At 63.1% G+C, this 22,751-nt stretch overlaps 1 protein-coding gene across 2 annotated transcripts in view; it reads right to left on the reverse strand.

Annotated features, from left to right (window-relative positions):
- SHANK2 (SH3 and multiple ankyrin repeat domains 2) overlaps positions 1-22,751 on the reverse strand; it is a 415,901-nt gene that overhangs the window by 118,328 nt on the left and 274,822 nt on the right. The window lies entirely within an intron of this gene.

Genomic DNA, 22,751 nt, shown 5'->3' on the forward strand with positions numbered 1-22,751 from the left:
CATCTCTCTCCTCAAAGACGCCAAGGAACCCAACTTCGGTTACCTGCCAAAGCCCCCTCTCACTCACATGGCACTCTGCCGCTCGCTGTCCACCCCCAGGCGCGCGGGGCGTAGGACAGAAGTGAGCCGCCCTCGGGGCCCACTGCGGCCCTCCCCGCCTCCTGGTGGCCTGCTGAGGGGGAGGGAGAGAGGTACCTACATCCCACCAGGACCCAGTGGTGGCCGGAAGTCAGTCAGGAGCCAGGAAGGCCCTGCCCAGGGAAGCAGAGGGGAGGGAGGGAGGGGGGAGGCAGCCCAGGGCCAGGGGCAGCAGGGGACAGGGCACCAGGACAGAGGCCCAGACAGAGAGGGCTGCAGACGCCCTGGGAGGCGCTGGCCAACGGTAGAGGTCCCTGTGAGTGGGGGCAGCTGGGCTGGCCTAGGCTTGTACCTACAGACAGGGCGGCCCTGGAGGAGGAGGGAGGGGCAGGCAGCAGCCCCTCCGCCCCGGTCAACAGGGGAGGCCCGTGAGGTTCTGATTGGCGGGGGACATAGCCAGAGGGGGCACCGGCCCTAGCAGCACAGACGGCTGGTAGGGATGCACTAGGAAGGCCCCATCGTCCCGGGACGGGCCACCAGGGCATGGGGATGGGGACGGGGTGCACCACAGCAACCTAGGGGCTGGCCGTGGGTCGGGAGCCCTGGCAGCAGGTCCAGCTCCAGCTCCTGCTCTGCTGCTTCCCAGCCGGCCAGCACAGGGAACCCCGCGCAGGGCCTCTGCCCCCGAGGCCCCTGGCTGGCTCAGGGCCACCAGGCAGGGCCTGTGGCCGGCCAGAGGGACAGGGCTCTGGGCGCCCGTGGGGGCTGCGTGGTGGCTGTGGCCTCCAGTAGACGGCGGGCTCAGCAGGCCCGTTCCCTCTGAGTGATTTCCCAGGTCAGGGGCTCCCTAAACCTAGAAGGGTGATCCACACGGGGTGCCCCGCCCATGGCCCTACCTGCCCTGGGGACAGGTGGACCCACCTTGTGTCCAGCACATAGACACAGGCTGGCGGATTCCACCCACAGCCGAGCGGTGCCCAAACCCTGCCAGGCCCCAGCAGCCTGTGTCACATCCTGCCAGCTGCCCCTCTGTGGGGACCCACTCTGGCCAACAGGCCACTTGGACCTCTGTTGACTGTCTCCCTGACCACCCAGGGGCAAGGCGCGTCCTTGCATGGTGGCCGCTCTGACTGAAGGCCACTCCACCTCCAGGGCCTCAGCTCGGCTCTGAGGAGGACGGTGCAGGCCCTGTGCCCTCCTGCAGTGGGCAGCTCTCGGAACGCCATCCAGCAGTGAGGACCACGCGGGGCGCCGGCCCCCTCCTCGACCCCTGGGGCACCTCCCACTTCGCCACACCCACCTGGAGCCCTCTGGGCCATCCCGACCCACCCAAGACCTTTCTAGCCCACACGGGCCACCGTGCTGCCCAGACTGTGACGGCTCCGACCGGTCGCCGGTGCCAAGCAAGGGCCAGCCCTATGGCCTCTGACGGGATGGACTGCCCTGACCTGACTGGTCTTCACGGCCCTCACTGGGCCTGGGCTCACTGCCGCTGGGGAGAGGGCCTGAGACCCTGGAGCAGCAGGGGACACCCTCGGGCAGCCCATCGCTGGCCAGTGCCGCGGCAGCGCCCCACGCACTCTGTGCTGGGACCCAGGAGCAAATGTCCCCTGGCCCCAGGTGGCTGGAGCTCGTGACGGACCCACGTGGGCCCAGAGGTGAGGCAGGAGGGGCTAAAGCCGGTCAGGGGCCGAGCAGAAAGCAGAGGGGAGGTGGCCACAGGGCACAGGGGAGGAAGGGGCCAGCACAACCTGGTCCCGGGCAGCCCCAGGGCAGGTGCAGGGCAGCACTGCCGAGCACCTACTGCCTGCAGCTGCCTCAGTCCAGGAAGCCAGACCCCAGGCCTCGGGGACTTGTAAACTACCACGCCTGAGAAGCAACTGGGAGAGGGGTGACGTGGCCTCCGGTGGCACGGCAGCCCTGTGCGCCCCAGGAGGAAGCCCCACATTCAACCTCAGCAAAGAACCCCAGTCCTTCCTCCTGCTGGCCACGAGTCCAGATCCTGTCCCCATGACGGCTGTGGCCACAACAGGACGCTGTGGCTTTAAGACCTGGCTCCACGTGCTGCCCCTCGAACTGTGCTGAACCCAGGAGCCCCAGCCGGCGCCGCCCTCAGCCCCAGCCCCGCGCCAGCAGCCCCTCTCCAGACACAGGCCTGCACATGCCCACGCTGCTCCTGGGCAGGCCTGGGCCACGCCTTTGCTGGGCCCTCCCAACCCACTGAGGGCCACACATCTGCAGTAGCCCCTGTAGGCACCTGGGGCACATGGTGCCTGTTCCCCTCTAAATCTCACGGTTACAGCCTCCCCCGGGTGTGTTGACTGGACAACGGGGGAGCCTATGGCTTCTCCTCAGGGTGTTTTCTGAGCAGGGCGGGAGGGCCTGCAGCATGCCCCCAGACATAGCCTCTTTTGCCAGCTCCTGCTTGCGGTGGGGGCTGTGGAAGGAGACATGATGGGCAGCCAGCCCTGCCAAGTACAGCTGCGCAGGTTGTGCACTTCTGCAGCCCAGCCATGGGGCACGGGCAGGGTCTTGAGGAAGGAGGAGGCTCCTGTCCCTAGTTCACAAGGGTGTCTGTCCCACAGGCCACCAGCTTCTTGGAAATGAAGGAGGTGTCTCCACAGGAATCACTGACCCCTGGAGTCACAAGGCAGACGTGTGTGCCGCCCAGCAGTCCCACCTGCGCCACACGAAGAGCTGGCTGAGGGCTACACGCAGGGCAGTTGGCACCGTGGCCACAGGAGGGCCTGGAGCTCAGGGCGCTCGCCCCGGCCACGCCTGGAGATGCTCCTCCCCTGCCCCGTGGGCCACAGGTGGCCAAGCGTCAGGTGGCTTTTGGTGGTGGCCTGGGTTCAGTTCCTCCAAGCCGGGTGCCACGCAGGCCCGGGGGAGGCGGCCCTTGGCCGGGTTCCGGAGAGGTGCCAGAGATGACAGCTGGCGTTTAGGATCCGCCAGCCTTTGAGCACGCTCCCTTGGCAGTGGCACCTGGTCCTGCAGAAGGTGTGACTCAGAGCCACAGGAAGCCAGGCCTGAGCCAGCCCAGGCACAAGAGGGGACCTGGGTGGCCGGCTGCCCTGCCCCAGCTGGAGAGTGCCGCCCTGGGAAGCTGGATTCTGAATTCAGGGTTTGCTGAGCTGACCGATGGCTTCCCCTGTCACTCAGATCCAGGGCGGCGGTGGAGGACCCGGGGGCCGGGAGGCTCCTCACAGCCAGGCTCAGAGGCCCGGTCACCTTGGAGCTCCACAGAGGCTGCTGGTGGCCGGGCCAGACAGCCGCCCACGGCACTGGGATGTGCAGGCAGAGGACAGAGGGCGTCCAGGCAGGAGTGGGCCAGGCCCTGGGAGAGGGGCTGGTGTGGGTGGGTGTGGTGCCGGTGACCTGCAGCATCCCGTGGGTCGTAGGTTTTAAGCCACCACTTGCAGGGGGTGTGGGGCCCGGCCTGGGCTTTGCAGGGGCTCTTTACCTTGGTGTTCTGCTGGCTCTGGGCTGGGGACGAGGCTGTCACAGAGCAGAGTGGCTCTGTCCTATCAGAGGGTGCTGGGTGTGGCCGCAGAGGCCCACAGAGGCGGGTAGGCGGGGCGCCTGCGGGAGCCAGGAGGACTCCCCCGGGCAGGCGTGGGGGACAGAAGCCCTCTAGGTCCTCCTGAGCCCCCCCCCCCCCCACAGGGCTGGAGGGATAGCGGCTGGGGCACTACTAGACAGAGGGGTCTCCAGGGAGCCGTGGCAACTGATGGCCTAGAAACTTCCAGGCTCTGCCAATCAGGAGGGTGGGGATGGGCAGCTCTTCTGCAGGGCGCCAGGGTGAGGAGTGTGCCCAACAGGTGTCCCTGGCCCTTTGGCTGCCAGCACCAGCCCAGGTTGCTGTCGGGGAGCGGCCTGCAGGCTGGACAGGGCTGGACAGAGGGCTGCTCCGCGGGGAGCAGCGGCCGCCTCATCCCTGGAAAGACGGGCAGGCTGACCGCAGACAGGAGGGGCTCCCGGGCACCTGCCATTGGCCGCTGAGCCGAGGGCTAGACCACACAGCCCAGACCACACAGGCTGCCTCTCCCAGTGTCCTGCATCCTGCTTCCTGGGGGGCGCTCCCTGGCGTGGCCCTCCCTGCCGTAATTCACAGGGGAAGGGAAATCGATGGCCGTCCATCCTGTGCTCTGAGACAGCCGGAGAAGGCTGCTCCGGAGCTGGGGCTGTCTCGTGCGGAGGTGACGAGTGTGGGCCACTGGTCAGGAGTGGCTGTCATCGACGGGCAGGGGACGAAGCCCACCACCCTTTCCTTGGGACGGCTGTGTGTAGCAGCGGCCGCAGGCGGGCCCTGACGAGATGCCCGCTGGTGTTTACAGGGCCGTGTTCCCCCTCACTGCCCCCATGATGACTCCACACGTTTCCCTAATGGAAAAGCGAAGAACCTCACTCAGATTAAATCGTCTCGTTTCCTTGTAATAAATCACCCTCCAGCGTTTCCACCTGCCAAGCACTGCGGCGCAGAGACACAGGTGTGGCCAGGGCCCGCCAGAGACATCGGAGGCCACTGGCCCTCCCTGCTGAGGTGTGGCCCGAGAGGAGCTCAGCCACGGGCACTGCAAGTCCTGGGACTCCAGCTGCCCAGACCCACCTGTGGCCCAGCTGTGCCAGGGGCCACACCCCGGGTCAGCACCCTCGTCAGCACAGGTGGACATAGGCCTGGACACATAGGGTGAGAAGAGGCTTGTGGACAGGTCCAGGCTCAAGCCCTGGCTCACTGCAGAACCAGGCTACAGGCCTTGGAAGGGTGGGCGTCGCGGGCACCACAGGACCCGGCTGTGGAAGCGGAATGTGGAAACCAGACGATCCCCCTTTCTCCTTTTCCTTCTTGGTACTCAGCCTGGCCAGGGCCACTCCACCACTGGGCCACCTCCTCCTTTTGGTTTTTTTATTTTGAGACAAGATCTTACTGAGTTGCTGAGGCTGGCCTCCTGCCTCAGCCTCCTGCCTCAGCCTCCCGAGGCGCTGGCATCGCGAGTGTGGCCACGGCCCCTGGCAAACTGAACAGACCCTCTGTTCCCAGGCAGGATTCTCCTGTGGGAATCAGCAGGGCACTCCAGGTGCACGTGGAGCAGGAGGACGAGGACGTCCCCCCACGCTGTCTCACAGGCGGAGGCCCCTCAGCACAGGGCCATGAGCAGGCCGGAGGGAGGGACGGACGGCTGGACACCACACTTCCAGAGCTCACAGGACCCAGGTGCGTCCAGGTCTGCCCTCCTGAGCGTCAGCTGAAGGGCGTGGCTGGAGGGTGGGTGCACCTGTGTGAGGGAAGGGGCCCCGAGCTGCAGACCCAGGAAAGGGCCAGCTGCTCACGCCAGTGGCACCAGAGCACCAGGTGGCCCAGCCCCAGGAAGGGTCCTGAGGCTCACCGTCCCTCCCCCACAGCTGGCCCGTCTGCAAGGGCCACCACCACAGAGTCCAGGCAAAGCTGGCATCTGCACGTCCCTTTGGGACGCCCCCTGCCCACCTTCCAGTGGGGAGAGGGCTGCTGCTGTCCCCTCTGAATTCACTTTTGTCACAGAAAACTTGACCCAGAGTGTCTTTCCCACTTAAAATAGTGCAACAGATTTCTACCACAATTGGAAATAAAATCAGTCTACGCCCCCATGGCTAAGACCCTTTGTGATGAGACCCATGCCTGGCTCCCTCTCCTCCAGCCTTGTGCGGCCACGTCACCCCCTGGCAGGCCACATGCTCTCTGCACAGTGCTGTGTGGTGCTCTTCAGGAGCCAGGCCACGGGCAGGCCCCAGGACCTGCCTGGTGACAGCATCCTTCCTCTGTGTCCCAGGCTGTCCAGCCACAGCCTGACCCTGCCCTTGAGTCCCTGCAGCTGGGACAGGGCCACCACCAGGCTGGGGCTGAGGAAGGGAAAGTTCTGCTCTGATTGGTCCTGGCTCTGGGCCGAACTGCCCTGGGCCTGGGCAGCCCTCCCCCTCGCAGCGAGCGCCGGGTGTCTGGCCACGTGCTTCCATTGCTCACAGACCCGGTGAGTGACAGGCAGCTGGACACCGCGCAGCGGGTGCAGACCAGGCGACCCACTGTCCCATGTGCCCGGGACATGGGGCTTTCCACTTCAAAACCAGGACGGGACTCGGGATGAGTGGGCTCCTCCTGGGCCACCCCCTGGGCGGGAGTGCAGCACCCCGGCCCTGACCAGCCCCCCCACAGGAGGGAGCCTGAGACCCTCCGGGCAGGTGGGCAGTTCGCATGGCCAGGACGGAAGGGAGAGGGTTTATCAGGGCTGCCCAGCATGGTCAGGGCAGGTCCAGGTCTGAAGGCCAGCCGTCCACCCTGTGTGGAGTGTCCTCAGGAAGAGACGCCTGGCATTGATTGTGGGTGCAGGAAGGCTGTCCGCCTGCTCCTCCCACCAATGAGAACGACAGGCCCGGCCTGCCCGTCTGTCCACAGGACGGGCCCCCAGCTCCTCGAAGAAGGCCAGGCCCACCCCTCTGGCGCGTGCCCTAGGCTAGAGCTGGGCCTCTCCAGGGGACTCAGACCCGTAGGGACTCAGCTGCAGCCCAGGGCTCTCCCTGACCTGCAGCTCCCCCAGGGCCACCAGCCTGGAACCTCGGACTGTCTCAAGGGGAGGCCAAGAGGAGCCTGGGCAGAGGGGAGGGCCTGGCTGCTGCCCCATCCACCCCCATGTCCACTCCCTCTACTTAAGGGCCACAGAGCACGGTCATGTCCCCTCCATGAGGGGCACAGTGAAACGCATCGCTGGGTGACTAGGCCCCTGTGGACAGCAGAGCCTGGCCTCACACACCCGCGCTGTGGCACCTCTTGCCCCGCCACCTGGCCTGGCCACCTGCCACCCAGCTCACGCCCACACGGCGGTGTCTGCACGGATCTGGACGATCGATCGCCTTGTGCAAATAAACCCGCCTGACACAGCACAGGTGGGAACCCAGGTACCCTCACGCCCGTCACATCCGCGGCCTGCTGTTAACGGGTGTGTCTCTGTACCGAGGGTAGGTAAGAGGTGAGCGTCACCGCGCGGCTACGATTCAGGGGACACGTTCCAGCCGGGGCGTCTGAGCAAGGTGTTTGAAAGGGCCCTAAACGCTTCCGACGACCCACGGGAATATTTCTGTGAAGACGAGAGCAGACGCCCAGCTGTGCAGGCACACTGGTCCCTGTCACACACTCGCCCGCCTGGCTGGGCCAGGAGGACGTTCAGGCGCAAGGACAGGCTGTGCCAATAAAGCTTTATTGACAAAAGCGGGCTACAGGCCTGGCTTGGCCCTCGGCCGCTGTTTACAAAAATGTGGCCTAAGTGTCCCAAAGACACTTCTACAACACCACACAGCATGCGCCGTGGCACTCCCGCGCACACCAGGTGCCGAGGCACACTCCTGTGCACACTAGGCGCTGTGGCTCTCCTGCGCACGCTAGGTGCCCTGGCACACTCCTGCACTCACTAGGCACCCTGGCACTCCTGCGCACACCGGGTGCCGTGGCACTCCTGCACACACTAGGCGTTGTGGCTCTCCTGCGCACACTAGGTGCCCTGGCACACTCCTGCACTCACTAGGCACCCTGGCACTCCTGCGCACACCAAGTGCCGTGGCACTCCTGCACACACTAGGCGTTGTGGCTCTCCTGCGCACACTAGGTGCCCTGGCACACTCCTGCACTCACTAGGCGCCCTGGCTCTCCTGCGCACACTAGGTGCCCTGGCACACTCCTGCACTCACTAGGTGCCCTGGCACTCCTGCGCACACCGGGCGCCGTGGCACTCCTGCACACACTAGGCGCCCTGGCTCTCCTGCGCACACTAGGTGCCCTGGCACACTCCTGCACTCACTAGGTGCCCTGGCTCTCCTGCGCACACTAGGTGCCCTGGCACACTCCTGCACTCACTAGGTGCCCTGGCACTCCTGCGCACACCGGGCGCCGTGGCACTCCTGCACACACTAGGTGCTATGGCTCTCCTGCGCACACTAGGTGCCCTGGCACACTCCTGCACTCACTAGGCGCCCTGGCTCTCCCGCGCACACCGGGTGCCGTGGCACTCCTGCACACACTAGGCGCTGTGGCTCTCCTGCACTCACTAGGCGCCCTGGCACACTCCTGCACTCACTAGGCGCCCTGGCTCTCCCGCGCACACCGGGTGCCGTGGCACTCCTGCACACACTAGGCGCTGTGGCTCTCCTGCGCACACTAGGTGCCCTGGCACACTCCTGCACTCACTAGGCGCCCTGGCTCTCCTGCGCACACTAGGTGCCCTGGCACACTCCTGCACTCACTAGGTGCCCTGGCTCTCCTGCGCACACTAGGTGCCCTGGCACACTCCTGCACTCACTAGGTGCCCTGGCACTCCTGCGCACACCGGGCGCCGTGGCACTCCTGCACACACTAGGTGCTATGGCTCTCCTGCGCACACTAGGTGCCCTGGCACACTCCTGCACTCACTAGGCGCCCTGGCTCTCCCGCGCACACCGGGTGCCGTGGCACTCCTGCACACACTAGGTGCTGTGGCTCTCCTGCGCACACTAGGTGCCCTGGCACACTCCTGCACTCACTAGGCGCCCTGGCTCTCTGCGCACACTAAGGCTGGAGAGCCTCCTCCTGTAGGAGCCGCGGCCCGTGCCTGCGCCCAGGTGCCTGGCTGAGCACCGCTGCCTGGGAGCAGCCCCGCGAGCCCCTGCACAAACCAGCTCTTCTCTGCCCCAGAAAGGCCCCTGCTGTTCCAGGTCCCCAAGGGCCTGCCCCTGAAGAGACGCTCCCCCAAAGAAGTGGCCCCCGTGGAAGCCCTGGTCACCCACAGCACGGTCCATCAGGACCAGCTCGTCCTGAGCTGGCGGGACCTTGGCAGCCTCTCGCTGTCCGAGTCCCCACCCTGACCACTGCGGCAGGGGAGCGCCTGGCCTCTCCCCGAGGAAGACACCGTGTGGGAGCAAGAGTTTGTCCCTGCCCCACGCCACTGTCCCTGCAGGAGGCCGCAGCCCAGTGGCTCCTTCCATTCTCTGGAGCCACAGCTGCCACTCAAAGTGCGGTGGGGACGGAGCTGGGTGCACGGACGCCTCCTCCATCAAGACGTGGCCGCCCCTGGCCAGGCTGCCCAGAGGCCACTTCCCGGGGTCCAGCCCAGCCTGCTCCTTGCCCTGATTTTTTCAGTTCTCCAGGATCCCCGAATCGTCCTCCTCACTGCCCTTGTGAAAGCCCGAGTCCAGGAGGGGCCAGCCGCCGGAGCCTCTGCTCCTCCGGTGCTTGGGATGACAGCGTCTGCTTCCTGTTTGCCTGCCCTGAGCCGACGCCCTGCCCGTCCACAGGCTGCACCCAGCTGATTTCCTTCCTTCCTTCCGGCTTCAGAGAGAGCCTGCCGGCCTGTGCCTTCTGCATTCCTTCTCCTCCTGCCCCAAACTTGACACTCCCCGTAACTGCGGTCTAATCCAGGCAGATTTCAATAGAAACATGCACCTCAGGACCCCCCCACACCCGCAGGGCTGAGGACAGGGGCCGGCCAGCTGCAGTGACCGCAGGGTTTGTCTGTGCCCAAACAGACAGCCCAGACCACGGGCGGTCACTGCCAACCGCGTGACCTCACCCCAGACGCATTGCCGTGAGACCCCCGCTCCGGTTTCCCACTCACACATCAGACTTCAGACTTCAGGGGGTGGTCACCCACTGCCCTCCCACTTCCACACAAGGGAGCCATAGCTCAGAGAGGTCAGTCAGGGCCCGGCTCTCGCCAGCTTCTGGCCCTCACCCCTGCCCTGGGTAGTCCCATGGTAATGGAGGCGCCAGGGCCCACCTGCTCGCTCCCCACGGCTGGCACCAGGGCTGCGTGTCCCAGTGCAGGGGAGAGGGGGCCAGGCTGGGCTTGGCTCTGCCTGCTGCAGTGAGTGGCCACCATCCCATCAGTCTGTCCTGTCCACTCACAGCACCCGTGACCGACTGAAAGGTTCCCACACGATCTGGGGCGTCCTCCATGTCTGGGAGGGCTGGGACCCATCTCCTGCTGACCCTGCCCCCCAGGGCCTGAAGCCGTGCCCAGAACACAAAGACGTAGCCTCAGTGACAGAGGCTGCCCGCCCACACAGCTGTCCCCTCCTCTGGTGGCCTCTGACCTTCTGTGGGTGGATCCGAACAGGCGCACCTCCCCAGGCCCTGGACACCCCTGCCAGGACCTGTGGCAGTCTATCCCCAAGTCCACAGGGCCCAGGGTGTGCCTGCACCTTGGGGCTCACAGCCCAGGCCGACCCTGTGACAATTACAGCCCAGGCCTTAGCAAGAGCCTGAGAGAAAGTCCAGAAACTTGGAAGGTGGCCTGGGGGTCTCAGTCCCAGGCCACGTGCCGGGGTGCCTGCACCAAGTGAAGACTCACACAGGGGACTAGGTGGCACAGCGTCCCCCAATCTCACGTCTGCTCAGAACCTTAGCACGTGACTCGTCTGGAACAAGGTCTTTGCAGATTTCAAGATGTCACTAAGGATGGAGATGACAATCTTGGACAATCACTGTCCTTATAGGAGACAGCAAGGGACACAGGCACATAGAGTTGTACCATGCAGCCACAAGCCAGGGAGTGCAGGCCACCAGGGGCTGGCGGAGAGATGGGTCGGGACCTCCCTGGAGCTGAGAGCAGGGGCAGCCCCACCGCCCCTGAGGTTTGGGCTTCGTCCCTCCAGAGGTGGGAGCCAGGCCCTGCTGTGTGCCGCTGTCCTGTTTGTGGTCATCTGCTGCTGCAGCCCCAGGGGTCTAACAGGTAGAGCGGGACCCTGCCTGGCCACGCCCAGGTGCTGTGAGCATGGCGGTGGAGCCAGGCCCAGAGGCCAGCGCAGCACAGCAGAGGCCTCCCTGCAGCGGCCAGTCCTATCCTCAGAGAACTACCCTCTGGGGCAGAAGCTTCAGGGGAACCCGAGGCCTGGGGATAGGGCCCCTCCCATGGCCGGGACCTTTCCCCTGGAGGCTGTGTGTGCAGGTCTGCAGAGGTTTCTAAGGGCCAGCGTCCTCCCCTGGCACAGCTGACCCCTAGCCAGGGCGTATGAGAACGGGCACATCTTCCTGGGTGAGGAGCAGGTCCAGTGCAGCATCTGGTCAAGAGTGGCCTTGCTCTGGGCACCCTCTCTCAGCCCAGCCCTGGGAGAGATGGCCACCAAAGCCTCTGTCCCAGACAGAGTGGGCTCTGGGCTCGGGGACGTGAATGCAGGTGCTGACCCGTCCTCCTGGGAGACCCACTGCAGCTTGTCAGGCTGTGGGTCTTCTAGAACTTGCCTCCCGTCCTGCGGGGCCTGTCACAGAGGCCTGGTGGGGGCGGCTGTGGCTGGCACCATAGGGAAGACGAGCCAGAACGCCCATTCCTTCCTGTGCGCTTGCTGCTGTGGACAAGTGACCAGACCCTGGTAGCCTCCATTTCTCCACCTGTACCATGAGGCCACCTCTCCCTGTCCCTGGGAGTGACGTGTCCCCAGCTACCCTGACCCAGGCACACCTGGAAGGACGCGTGGTACCAGTGCAGGTGGGGGCAGGGCCGCCGGGAACCCCAGTCCTCGGGCGAGGCCACAGAGGCTGCTGTCCATCATGCTGTCCTGCGCGCCTCGCCTGCCCAGGTGTGGGCAGCAGGGCTCCGCCCATTTCCACAGGCCCATGAGGATGAGGTCCAGGAGGCCCTCAGCGGAGGGAGGTGCCCAGCTCTGGTCCTCAAAAAGGCGGGAACGCCCTGCTCCTGAGAGTGGGACGCGCTTTCCAGACCTGATCTGGGGGAGACGCAGTTGGGGGAAGGGAAAGCGTCCTGTGGCTTCACCCAGACCAGGGTCAGGGGTCCCTTCACAGGTGGAGGAGACGGAGGCACAGAGGCAAGGGGGCAGGTCTGGGGCCAGCTGGAGGGCGCGAGGATGACTCAGACGAAGGGGTGGCACACCCGCTGAGCCGTGTCCTCCTGGGCTACCCGTGAGGTGGCATCTCCTCAGGAGTCTCCTGCCCATGCCCACCTGTGACTCAGGGTCTGGCCACTGCTGCTCCCACCCTCTGCACTCCCCTCCCACCTTTGGCTGGCTCCCCCCTCCTAGAGAGGTCCATCTGCTTGCAACATGGCCACCGCCCTCTGCCCTCACTTCCTTCGACTCTTATGCAACTTGCCACCTTCTGTAAGACCATCCTGTATGCAGGAAGACCTCCATCTGCTAGTGCTGAGAAGGGCCGTATGTGTCTCCTGTGGCCGCTGTAACAAACTGCCCCGAGCCGGGCACTTAAAACAGCAGACACCCATTTTCCCACAGTTCTGGAGGCCCACAGGCCATTATCAGCTGTTGCTAGTAGGAATCCCAGGGCTGCACTCGGTGGAGACTCCAGGGAGGTCCTTCCTGCCTTTTCCAGCTCTTGGTGGCTCAGCTGTCCCTTGGCTGGTGGCCTTCCTGGTCACAGAGCCTCCTCTTCCCCAGTCTGCACCATCTCTTCTCGTAACAGCACGTGGGGCCCATGTGGATACCCAGCATCACCCCCCATCTCTAGATGCACCTTAACTTGGTGCACTGCAGAGTCCTGCCCCCTCTGCCAGTCAGGTGGTCTGGCGGGTTCCAGGGACTTGACCCAGGCATGCTCTGGGTGGTTATCCAGCAGACCCCACATCTAATCACTTAGAGCAGAGCTCTGCATGCTTGAATGAACGGACGAGAAGAGAGGCCCAGGCCTCTGGCCCCATCTCTGTCCTCCCTCCTCACATCCATGACGCCCCTCCTCGTCCTGTCCACTCTCTGCCCTGAGACCTAGGAAACAGCTCCAGAACCCCAGCCACGAGTGCAAACCACGAGTGACCCACACATGTCCCTGGCCTCCTAGCAGGATCTGACTGACACCCGCCCTCCCTCCCAGAGAGGTCACAGGAAGAACACCAGGCACCACCCAGGGAAGCCCACTGCCCTGCCACGGTCACCACCGAGGGCTGGAGGCACAGCACTGAGCAGAGCCCCGCCCTGTCCTTCCAGGGGACTGCAGGTCCCAGCCCTGTCCCAGCTGATGGCTGCAGCCCTTTCAATCGGCCTGTGTTCCCATCCAGAAAAAGAAGGGCCCCAAATGTGCCCCTCAGCTCCCATGCAAGCAGGAGGGGGGAACGAGGCTCCTCGCTTCCCTGTCTTACAGACGGGAACAGGTGCTCCACAAAGATGAAGCAAAGGGCCCAGGTCATTCCTGACCCCAAGGGTGCCTGGTCCCCGTGACAGCCCCTGACCTCAGGCCCAGCCATGCCCCTGAGTGGTGCTGCTACATTTCCTGGCCTCAGCCCACCCCTCAGAGCCTGGCAAACAGAAGGGGGATCTGCGACCCACCCTTAGGACCTGGGGGCACCCTCCCCTGCGCAGTCTGACCCTGCCGTACCTAGGGGCAGCTCCCAGCCTGCTCAGGCCCCTTCCCCACATCCTGGGCCCAGAGAAGAGCTCTGCCCGCCCCTCAGCACCAAGTCCTGAGCATCCACCCACAGCGGGGCCAGCAAGGGCCGACTCAGGCCAAGGGCCGAGGGCAGGAGGCCACCATCTGCCAGGCCAGGTTTCTGGCCACCAAGCCAGCCCCCACCTTGACCTTGGTTAATGGAGTCAGGTTTTAATCAGCGTGTGCCCTGAGGAGCTAAGCTCTGCCTGTTGGCTGGCAGCTGCCCAGAGCAGACAGGCTGGGCCACCTGACCACTCCATCCGAGAGAAAGGAGGCGGCAGCCAGTCCACAAGCTGCACTGCCTTCAAATCCGAGGGTGCAGACAGGGGCCTGGCCTTTTGTTTAGCCCTGGCGGGAATGGGCGGCACAGCCCTGCAGGGGGCAGGGGACAGCCGAAACCCCTTGGAGGGCACCAAGCACTTTCCATGGTGAGCTCTTGGCACTGGGGACCCAAGTCTTTCCCTGGGGACATGCTGTCCCTCCTTTCCTCACAGTGAGCACCGAGTGCTGACAATCTGCCAAGTAAAGAGGCCTAAGCATGTTCCCCATCTCGACTCCTGTTCTCACCCTGAGTCGCTGATCCGTCTACCCACCTGCTCATCCTCCACCCACCCATCCACCATCCACCCATCTGCTTATCCATTTGTCCATCCACTCCTCCATCCACCATCCATCCACCCATCTACTTATCCATTTGCCCACTCAGCCACCATCCACCCGTCCACCAACCACCCACCTACCCATCCACTCAGCCACCATCCACCATCCACCAACCCACCCACCTACCCATCCACTCAGCCACCATCCACCCGTCCACCAACCTACTCATCCACTCAGCCACCATCCACCCGTCCACCAACCCACCCACCTACCCATCCACTCAGCCACCATCCACCCGTCCACCAACCTACTCATCCACTCAGCCACCATCCACCCGTCCACCAACCCACCCACCTACCCATCCACTCAGCCACCATCCATCCGTCCACCAACCTACTCATCCACTCAGCCACCATCCATCCGTCCCCCAACCACCCACCTACCCATCCACTCAGCCACCATCCATCCGTCCACCAACCCACCCACCTACCCATCCACTCAGCCACCATCCACCATCCACCAACCTACCCACCTACCCACCTACTCAGCCACCATCCATCTGTCCACCAACCACCTACCTACCCATCCACTCAGCCACCATCCATCTGTCCACCAACCCACCCACCTACCCATCCACTCAGCCACCATCCACCCGTCCACCAACCTACTCATCCACCAACCCACCCACCTACCCATCCACTCAGCCACCATCCACCCATCCACCAACCACCCACCTATCCATCCACTCAGCCACCATCCACCCATCCACCAACCACCCACCTACCCATCCACTCAGCCACCATCCACCCATCCACCAACCTACCCACCTACCCACCTACTCAGCCACCATCCATCCGTCCACCAACCACCTACCTACCCATCCACTCAGCCACCATCCATCTGTCCACCAACCCACCCACCTACCCATCCACTCAGCCACCATCCACCCGTCCACCAACCTACTCATCCACCAACCCACCCACCTACCCATCCACTCAGCCACCATCCACCCGTCCACCAACCTACTCATCCACTCAGCCACCATCCACCCATCCACCAACCACCCACCTACCCATCCACTCAGCCACCATCCACCCATCCACCAACCCACCCACCTACCCATCCACTCAGCCACCGTCCACCCATCTACTTATCTGTTTGCCCATCCACTCATCCACCCATTTCCTCCCCCACCCACCCACCTATCCACCCATCCACTTATGCACTCACCCACCACTCATCCATCTGTCCATCCACTCCTCTATCACTCATCCATTCACCCCCCACTTATCTGTCCCTCACCCCATTCTGAGGCTGGACACTCCCCCTTCCTTAAGCAGATGACAGGGAGAAGAGATGAGTCAGAGTCGGTCCCTGTCCCGTCCTGGAGGAGATGTGGTGAGGAAGGAGCAAGTGGAGCAGGCAGACAGACAGCCTCTCTGCTGCCCAGGAGACACCAACAGGGCTGTCCACTTCTCTCCCTCTTCTCCCTGAGCCAGGCACCATGGGCCCCCTGGTTCCTGTAGGACTCCAGAACACCAAGCCTTTGGGCAGGGGTGGGATCAGCATGGACCTTTCCCAAGAGCCAGCAGGGAGCCAGGCTCAGCCTTGGGGACACCTGGAGAATGGCTGTGGCATCCTCTCCTGGACTGGAGGCCCTTGCCTCAGACCTCACCAGCAGCCATGCCTGGACACTGACTCAGCGTACCCCAGCTCCTCTCTGGGGCCTGTGGCCACCCATCCCGGGGAGGGGCCCTGGAATCCCAGCTCTGCCAGGCCTGTCTAGGGCCAGCAGTTTGATGCATGCATGTCCACTCTTGGTGACTACTGGCCAGTGGTTATGGCAGCTTCAGGCCACCAAACAGACCTTATAGTCAGACGAGAACTGGGGAATCACACAGCCTTTTTACAGGTGGGGAAGCCAGGGCCCGTGCAGGAGCTGGTGCCAGGACTGGACAGAGCCCCAGTGTCGAGAAAGCAGGCTGCCCGGCCGGCCTAGATTCAGAGTCACACACTTAGTTCCAGAATCGCTGCAGCCCTGGAGCTCGGAGCCGGGGCTGGGGAAGGAGGAGCACAGGGGCCTGGTGCTGGCCAGGCAGCCTGGAGCTGGCTCCCACCAGCTCGCGTGGGCCCAGGGTGGGCACCTCCTCCCCGCTGGGTGCTCGGTGGCCGCGGGCAGGCAGCTTGACTCTGGCCAGGGAGGGAGTTCTCGTGCAGCGGTGACCAGCAACGCTCGTGCTCAGGACACAAGAGGACAGCCTCAGCCTGGGGCTGGGGAGAGGTGACCGTGGAAAGCGGAGGGAACAGGGTCAGCTGGAGGGGCTCTGGGATCTGGAGACACAGGAGCCCTCCTAGCTCTGTGGGCTCCGGCTCCAGCCCCACAGGACCCTGGGTGTGCGCTGAGGCTCGGTGGCTCTGCGGGCCGGCCTGGAGGTGTGCCCGGATCCAGCCTCCCCTAGCAACCCCTCCGCCGCTCCTCGTCCCCCCGCCCATCTGCCTGTGCTCTCCCCACCCAGACGCCCACTCGCCACCTGGGAAATGTACTAAATGTGGCCTGAGAAGCTCTGAGCCAGGAGCCTCCCTGGTGCGGAGGGACTCGGCTCCCAGCCCCCAAGCAGGGGCCACCGAGTCCAGAACAAAAGCGCTTGGTCCTCCCGCCTGCAGAAGAGGCCGGCCGGAGGTTGAGTGGCAGGCCTCTGGGAGGACAGCTCCTCTGTCTCCAGGCCCTGGTGGCCGGGGTGCCTCTGTGGGCCACGTCTAATGGCTCCAGAGAAAGGCCCGACTTGGGAGACCAAGTGTCCTCATTCCCAGGTCAGGGCTGTCCCTGAGCATCACTCCCACCAGGCACCAGGGTCCCTTGGCTTCATCCCACCAGAGACTGCTGAGCTGGGTGCAGAGCTCCGAGCCCACCCCAGCCAGAAGCCCTTCAGGTACAAGCCCCAAAGTCATGGCACCTTGGAGTGCTGGGGACAGTGGCTGTGGCCGGGCCAGAGGCCACTTAACCTGGAAAAGGAGGAGCCTGGCCCGGCCCAGTCAGCAGTGCCTGGCCACCTGAGGGGCCTAGGGCCCAGTGCCAACCCAGGACACTTCCTGAGTGCTGCCCAGGCAGAGTGGGTCTCAAAGCTCTGGGACAGGCAGACACGCAAATGCTGATTCTCGGATGTCCAGGGTGCGGGGGGTGGGAGAGGTCCTGCTGGGTCACAGGCTGGTGGCTGGTGAGCAGGAGGCACAGGTTCCTGCACGTCACCAGTCGGGGTGGCGGCTCCACCCTGACCCTCCCTGGCCACCGCCTTCTCTGCACGCTGCTTGCACGCAGTGTCCAGGGACCGCTCCTCTCCTCACACGCATCACCAGGCACGTGCGCTCACTCCAGGACAAAAACACACCGACCAACCCCTCCGCTGTCATCCGGGCCCTGCTGCTTGTCCTGCAGGTGCACGCGAGCCCCTCTTGGTGTGGGGGCTTCTGGCAGGAGCAGGGCAAGGGACATGCTGCTGGGTGTGTGTCTGTGTGTTCGGAGCAACTGCAACCACTGTGGGCCGTCAGGAGAGCAGCTGGCTGCGGACACCTGCCACCATGCCCTCTGGGTTGCTCTCAGAGATTCTCAGAAACCACTTCTCTGATATTTTCAAAGCCTGTCCCTTCACCCCAGGGGAGAGCTCTTGAATAATAATAAAGTGACTGAGGAAATAATGACTTACACGGACAGGCAGGCGGCTGGGGGGATTTCCCAGAATAGAGAGCAAAGTGGCAGAGACCAGCACCTGGGCAGGCGGGTGGACTCTGACACCAGCACCGCGGCACGCCAGGACACGAAGCCGCACGGGGGGCTCCTACACACTTCTAGAGAGGAAATAAAGGTCACCCACGGAGGACTGCAGATCAGACAGACCTCCGCTTCCCGTCAGCACCCGGGAAGGAAGCGAGGCCTTAGCAGCTCGGAGCGAGAATAGTTTCAACCAAGAGTTCTCCAGGGCAGAGAACACTGGTACCTCCAAGAACAAGGGCAAAGAGCAGAAACTGCTCACTTACCCCAGAGCTCCATGGGGGAGAGCTACAGAGACCAGGAGCTGGAGTTCCAGGTGGAGCACAGCATCAGAGATCGCCAATACGAATGGCACAAGCTCCAGGCAACACAGAAATGGAGTAATGGCATGCCAACGAGGACATGATTCTACTATAAGACCAAAAAAATAAAGGCAACTACAAACTCCAGCATAAACATAAATTTCATGCAGAAAATCACAAATACTAAACTTCATGTGGGATGCTTTAAAAACCTGAGAGAAGAGAGGAACAAAGAATCCATTGGGCTTTGACATCAGGAAGGAACTTCTTGCAGGTCTGTGAAGAGGAAATAGAATCCCAGCCCCACTCTTGGTGCTGAGGCATACGTTCATACTATCGTAATGATGTAAGGCTTTCTGCTGTTTGTTTTAATTTTTGAATCCAACTGATAGAAGTTGAATGTGAATATAAATGTAAAAGGTCAAGTGACACTGTCCAAAGTTTATTAAACGAGAAAGAAAAATGTCATTTAAAAGTGACCAACTAGCAAGAACCGTTCAAAACTGCAGACAGGTAAAAACTGAGAAAGCCTCCTCTTTCCCAGCCGCCAAGGTTTCCCGCTGTGGTCAGAGATGGGGGAGGTGATCATCTGAAGAGGGAAGCAGTGTCCACAGGTGGCTCCTGCCCAGTGGGATGCAGATGAGATGGGGAGGGGAGAAGACTCCTCCCCATTCCTGGCCTGTCTGCGGGCCTGCGCTGATTGATGGGTCACTTTTATTGCACATGTGAGGACGACAAAGATTAAGGGGAGAGTTCACCAAGAGTGGACGAGGGAAAGGCCCTGGGCAGTTAGGCAGTGGGTTACTGTGAAGAGGAGGCCACGTAGACGGGATGGGGAGGCAGGAGACTGGGACCCTCATGAGGAGCTGCGTGAGGGAGAGAAGCAGTGGGGGAAGGCAGGGGGAGAGGGCCCCCAGGTCTCCCACTGGGCACTGGGCCCACTGTCCATCAGGATGCAGACCACGGAGCAGAGGGGTTTGGAAGGGCACAATGACGGGTGCAGAGGCCACCACACGCATCACGCAGGGGAGCAAGAGGGTGCAGCTGGGCTGTGGGCTGGCGGGACACCTCCCTGTGCCTGCGCCTTGAGAGCCACCTTGTCCACTTGTGCCTCGAAAGCACTCTGTCCTTGTAAAAACCAGACATACGGAAACGCACAGCGTCCAGCGTAAAGCCACCTCTCTTCCAGGCCACGGGGCCTGCCATGCAAGCCCCGTGGCCAATCACCGGGTCCCGCCAGCCACCGCGGGGCGGACAGGCAGACAGTGTCTCCTTTGGCGTCCAGCCTGAGGACGTCCCCAGAGCGGCTTCCCCTCCTTCAAGTCTCAGGAGTGATAAGATGTAAGAATGCCAAACGACGTGGAGGGGACAGGGGGCAGTTCCTTGCCATTCAGTTCTCACTACCTTTACAGGGACGCAGTCTTCTAGGACACCACGTGGGGGTCCAGAGGAAAGCCGGCTGCCCTCTCGGACTGGTGCCACCCAGCAGCCCCCTGGATCTATTCAGTACGGGTCTCTTTGGAGCTGCGAGCACCAAACACGTTTTCTATTCATTCTTAGCATGAACACAGCTGCAAATGTGGACCAAGTGGAAATAGTTCCATTTTGCAGACAGCAGGAATTGAAGGCTCAGAGAAGGTGTGTGAGCTGCCCAAGGTCACACAGAGGTAAGTCTGGGAGAAAACTTAGGACAACTTATTTTTCAGGGACTCAGTCAGGCTCTGATAATACACATATATGCTTCTATATTCAGAGCCTGTCTCTAGAAAGATCCTCAGCAAACCAGCAACCAAGCTTCTGTCTGGGGAGGAGAACTTGGGGCTGGGCTGGGAGAGAGATCTATTCCTCACACTCTATTTTCTGCACATTTTGATTTTCTACCCCATGTATCTATTTCCACTTACCAATTTATCAAATATAAAAATGCTGCTTGAAAACCATGAAAATACGAAGGGCAACGGGCACAGCTTGCAACCCTTCTACATGAATCTTGCAGGTCAGTTTTACCGAGGCCGAGGGACAGTGACTACTCGTCCCCTCCCTTCCCTCCCAGCAGTCTGGGAGCACCGACCACCCTGTGCAAAGTGTGGCCAGAGGCACAGGAGGAGCTGGCCACCTGCAGGACCAGGTCTGTGCCACCTGCTTCCAGGAAGCTCCTCCCTGGGAATCCCAGGGAACCGCAGAGCCCAGCCGCCCTCTCCGCTCACTGCCAGGGCTTGGCCTCCCGCCAGCCCCACCACACTGCTGGGCTGGGAGACGGGTGTCCTGCTCGGCCCTGCCCGTCCCACCACTCCACCAGCCATTTGCTTCTGCTTCACAGGCTCCAGACTTTTCCAGAAGCGCAGGTCTCCCCAGATACCACCGCCGGCCTCCTAGCTGGCCCCTGCTGCTGCCCCCACAGCACCGACTCCTCCTCAGCCTCAGGTGTCAAGCAGAAGTCCCTTCCTCAGAGGGACTGTCCCTGCCTCCCCGCCGAGGGCTGGCTGATGGGCCCCCTGGGCTCTAAGGGAAGTGCAGCCAAGTGGCTCAGTGCGTCAGCCTCCGTCAGCCTCCGGGGGAGCTCTCTGCCTGCAGCTGACTGTCCTCCGTTCACCGGACTCAGCCCCCCAAGGTCAAGGCGGCCTCTTGACAATACTGGCTGAACCAGCGGAGAGTGAGTGGGTGGGTGGACTGAGAATGGGTGGGTAGGTGGGGGCAGGACGGGTGTGAGCGGATAACAGGCAGATGCACGGCTGGACAGGAGGGGGCATGGGTGGACAGCTAGTGGACGGCTGGCTGGATGAAGGACAGTTGTATGGATGGATGGACCAAGGAAGGATGGTCGGATAGAGGGGTGAGTGGAAGGGGGTGTGGATGGGTGGAGCAGAGGCCGGGAGGGTCCTTGGACCTAGCGTGAGTCCATCCGGAGGTCCTAGGCCCCCGCAGGGGCCTCCTCCTGACCTAAGAGGAGCGGGAGCCTGCAGTTCCTGGGCCGAGTTGGGTGGGTTTTCCACAGCGAGACCGAGGTTCCCGAGAAGCCCCGGGGCAATGCCCAGGACCTCCGGACCCTCACGTGTGTGGCCCTGTCTAGGTCCCTCTCTCGCCTGCTGTCCGGGCAGGGGGTGGGGATCCCAGAGGGCACTGACACACTGGCCTCCGCCTCCAGGCCTACGTGGACACCAGGGGGCGGGAGAGGAGGAGCTCCTGACTGGGGGAGGAGACATCTCCCTGAGCTGGCCTCCACTGCATTTTGATCTCAGCTGCCTCTTCAGGGGAGGCTGGGCCTCCGTGCCGCCCGGACGTAACCCGCTGCCCTGGCGGGTGTTGACTGGCGGGAGGGCTCCGCTGCTCACGGCCCACTTCTGATGGGAATTCTGAATTGGCTGATGAACTCCTGGTGGCTTTGCGCCCGCGCTGTAGTGGGCACAGCCCAGACTCCTGCTGCTGCTCAATCAGGAGCAAGAACAGCCTCCACCCATGTCCACTCCAGAGCCACCTCGTCCGACGGCTCGTGACACCCGTGCCTTTGTCCTCAGCTCCTTCACTGCCCTCCCCGCCCTGCCAAGGCCACAGAGTGGTCAAGGAAAGTCCTGTTGGCTCTGAGCACAGGAGACTCCTCAGCCCATCCCAGGGCCAGTAGGAAGGGGCCAGACGGGTGCAGAGCCAGGGGAACTCTCTCCCAGTGCTGCTTCAGGAGGGGATGACCCTGTCCTCCCTGCACCAGGCCAGTCCTGGGCAGTGGACTCCTGTCCTCAGCAGGGAGGCTCCACTCTCGGGTTCAGATGCTCATGGGGAGGGGGCAGGCCCACAACTTGGCCTTCCCCTCTCCACCTCAGGGTCTGTCTGTCCAGTGGACAACGACCCCTGCTTTACAAGGTGGCCGAGGGGCAGCCTCAGAGTGCAGTGACCAGGCTCAGAGGCTGAACCCGGAGGAGAAGAGGAGAGGGGCCACCAGGAGGCGGGTGGTGGCCGCAGCTCTGTGCCCCTTGGCCATGGGGGTCAGGGTGGCTCGGGAGCCAGAACTAGAACCTTCCACCCATCGCTTAGAAGCTCCTGTTGACCCTGCTGTGGCCTGGATGTCCCTCTCCTCTGCCACAGAGCTCAGAACAGACAAGGAACACAACCTTTGGACACAGCCAACAGGGCGGCAGGTCAGGTGGCAGGTCCTCGGAGCTCACTGGTCCTTCTGGCACCAGAGTACCCGGCTCCACCTCGTCCGCCCAGGGAGCAGCTGTCACCCCACAAGGACGCCACTCTGGCTGCACAGCCACGAGGGCCCCGTGTGTTCTGGTCCTGGGCTTGTGACAAGCCTCTACCTAGGACCCCAGGCAGCGGCTCACATCCTTCCCCTTCCCCGCTCCATCAAGTCAGGTCCTCCCATGGCTCCCCTGGGCAGTGGCCCAGAGCGGAGGGCCACCTGTTTCACGTGTCAGGTGTTTGCAGGCACAGGACACACCAGCGGATGCCCCCCCGGGGCTCGGGCCCCACAGACCACGGGCCTTTTGGGGACATGGCACCCCTAAAGCCTGGGCCAGGGCCCTTCAGCTTCCAGAGAGCACCTTTCACCCGGACCCCAGATCCCTGCCTGGAGCCTCCAAGCAGCCCTGGTGACAGCTCTGCCCTGGTGACAGCTCTGCCCACT

This window comes from Spermophilus citellus, assembly GCF_964194105.1.
Source record: "Spermophilus citellus genome assembly, chromosome: 2".
Lineage (NCBI taxonomy): Eukaryota > Metazoa > Chordata > Mammalia > Rodentia > Sciuridae > Spermophilus > Spermophilus citellus.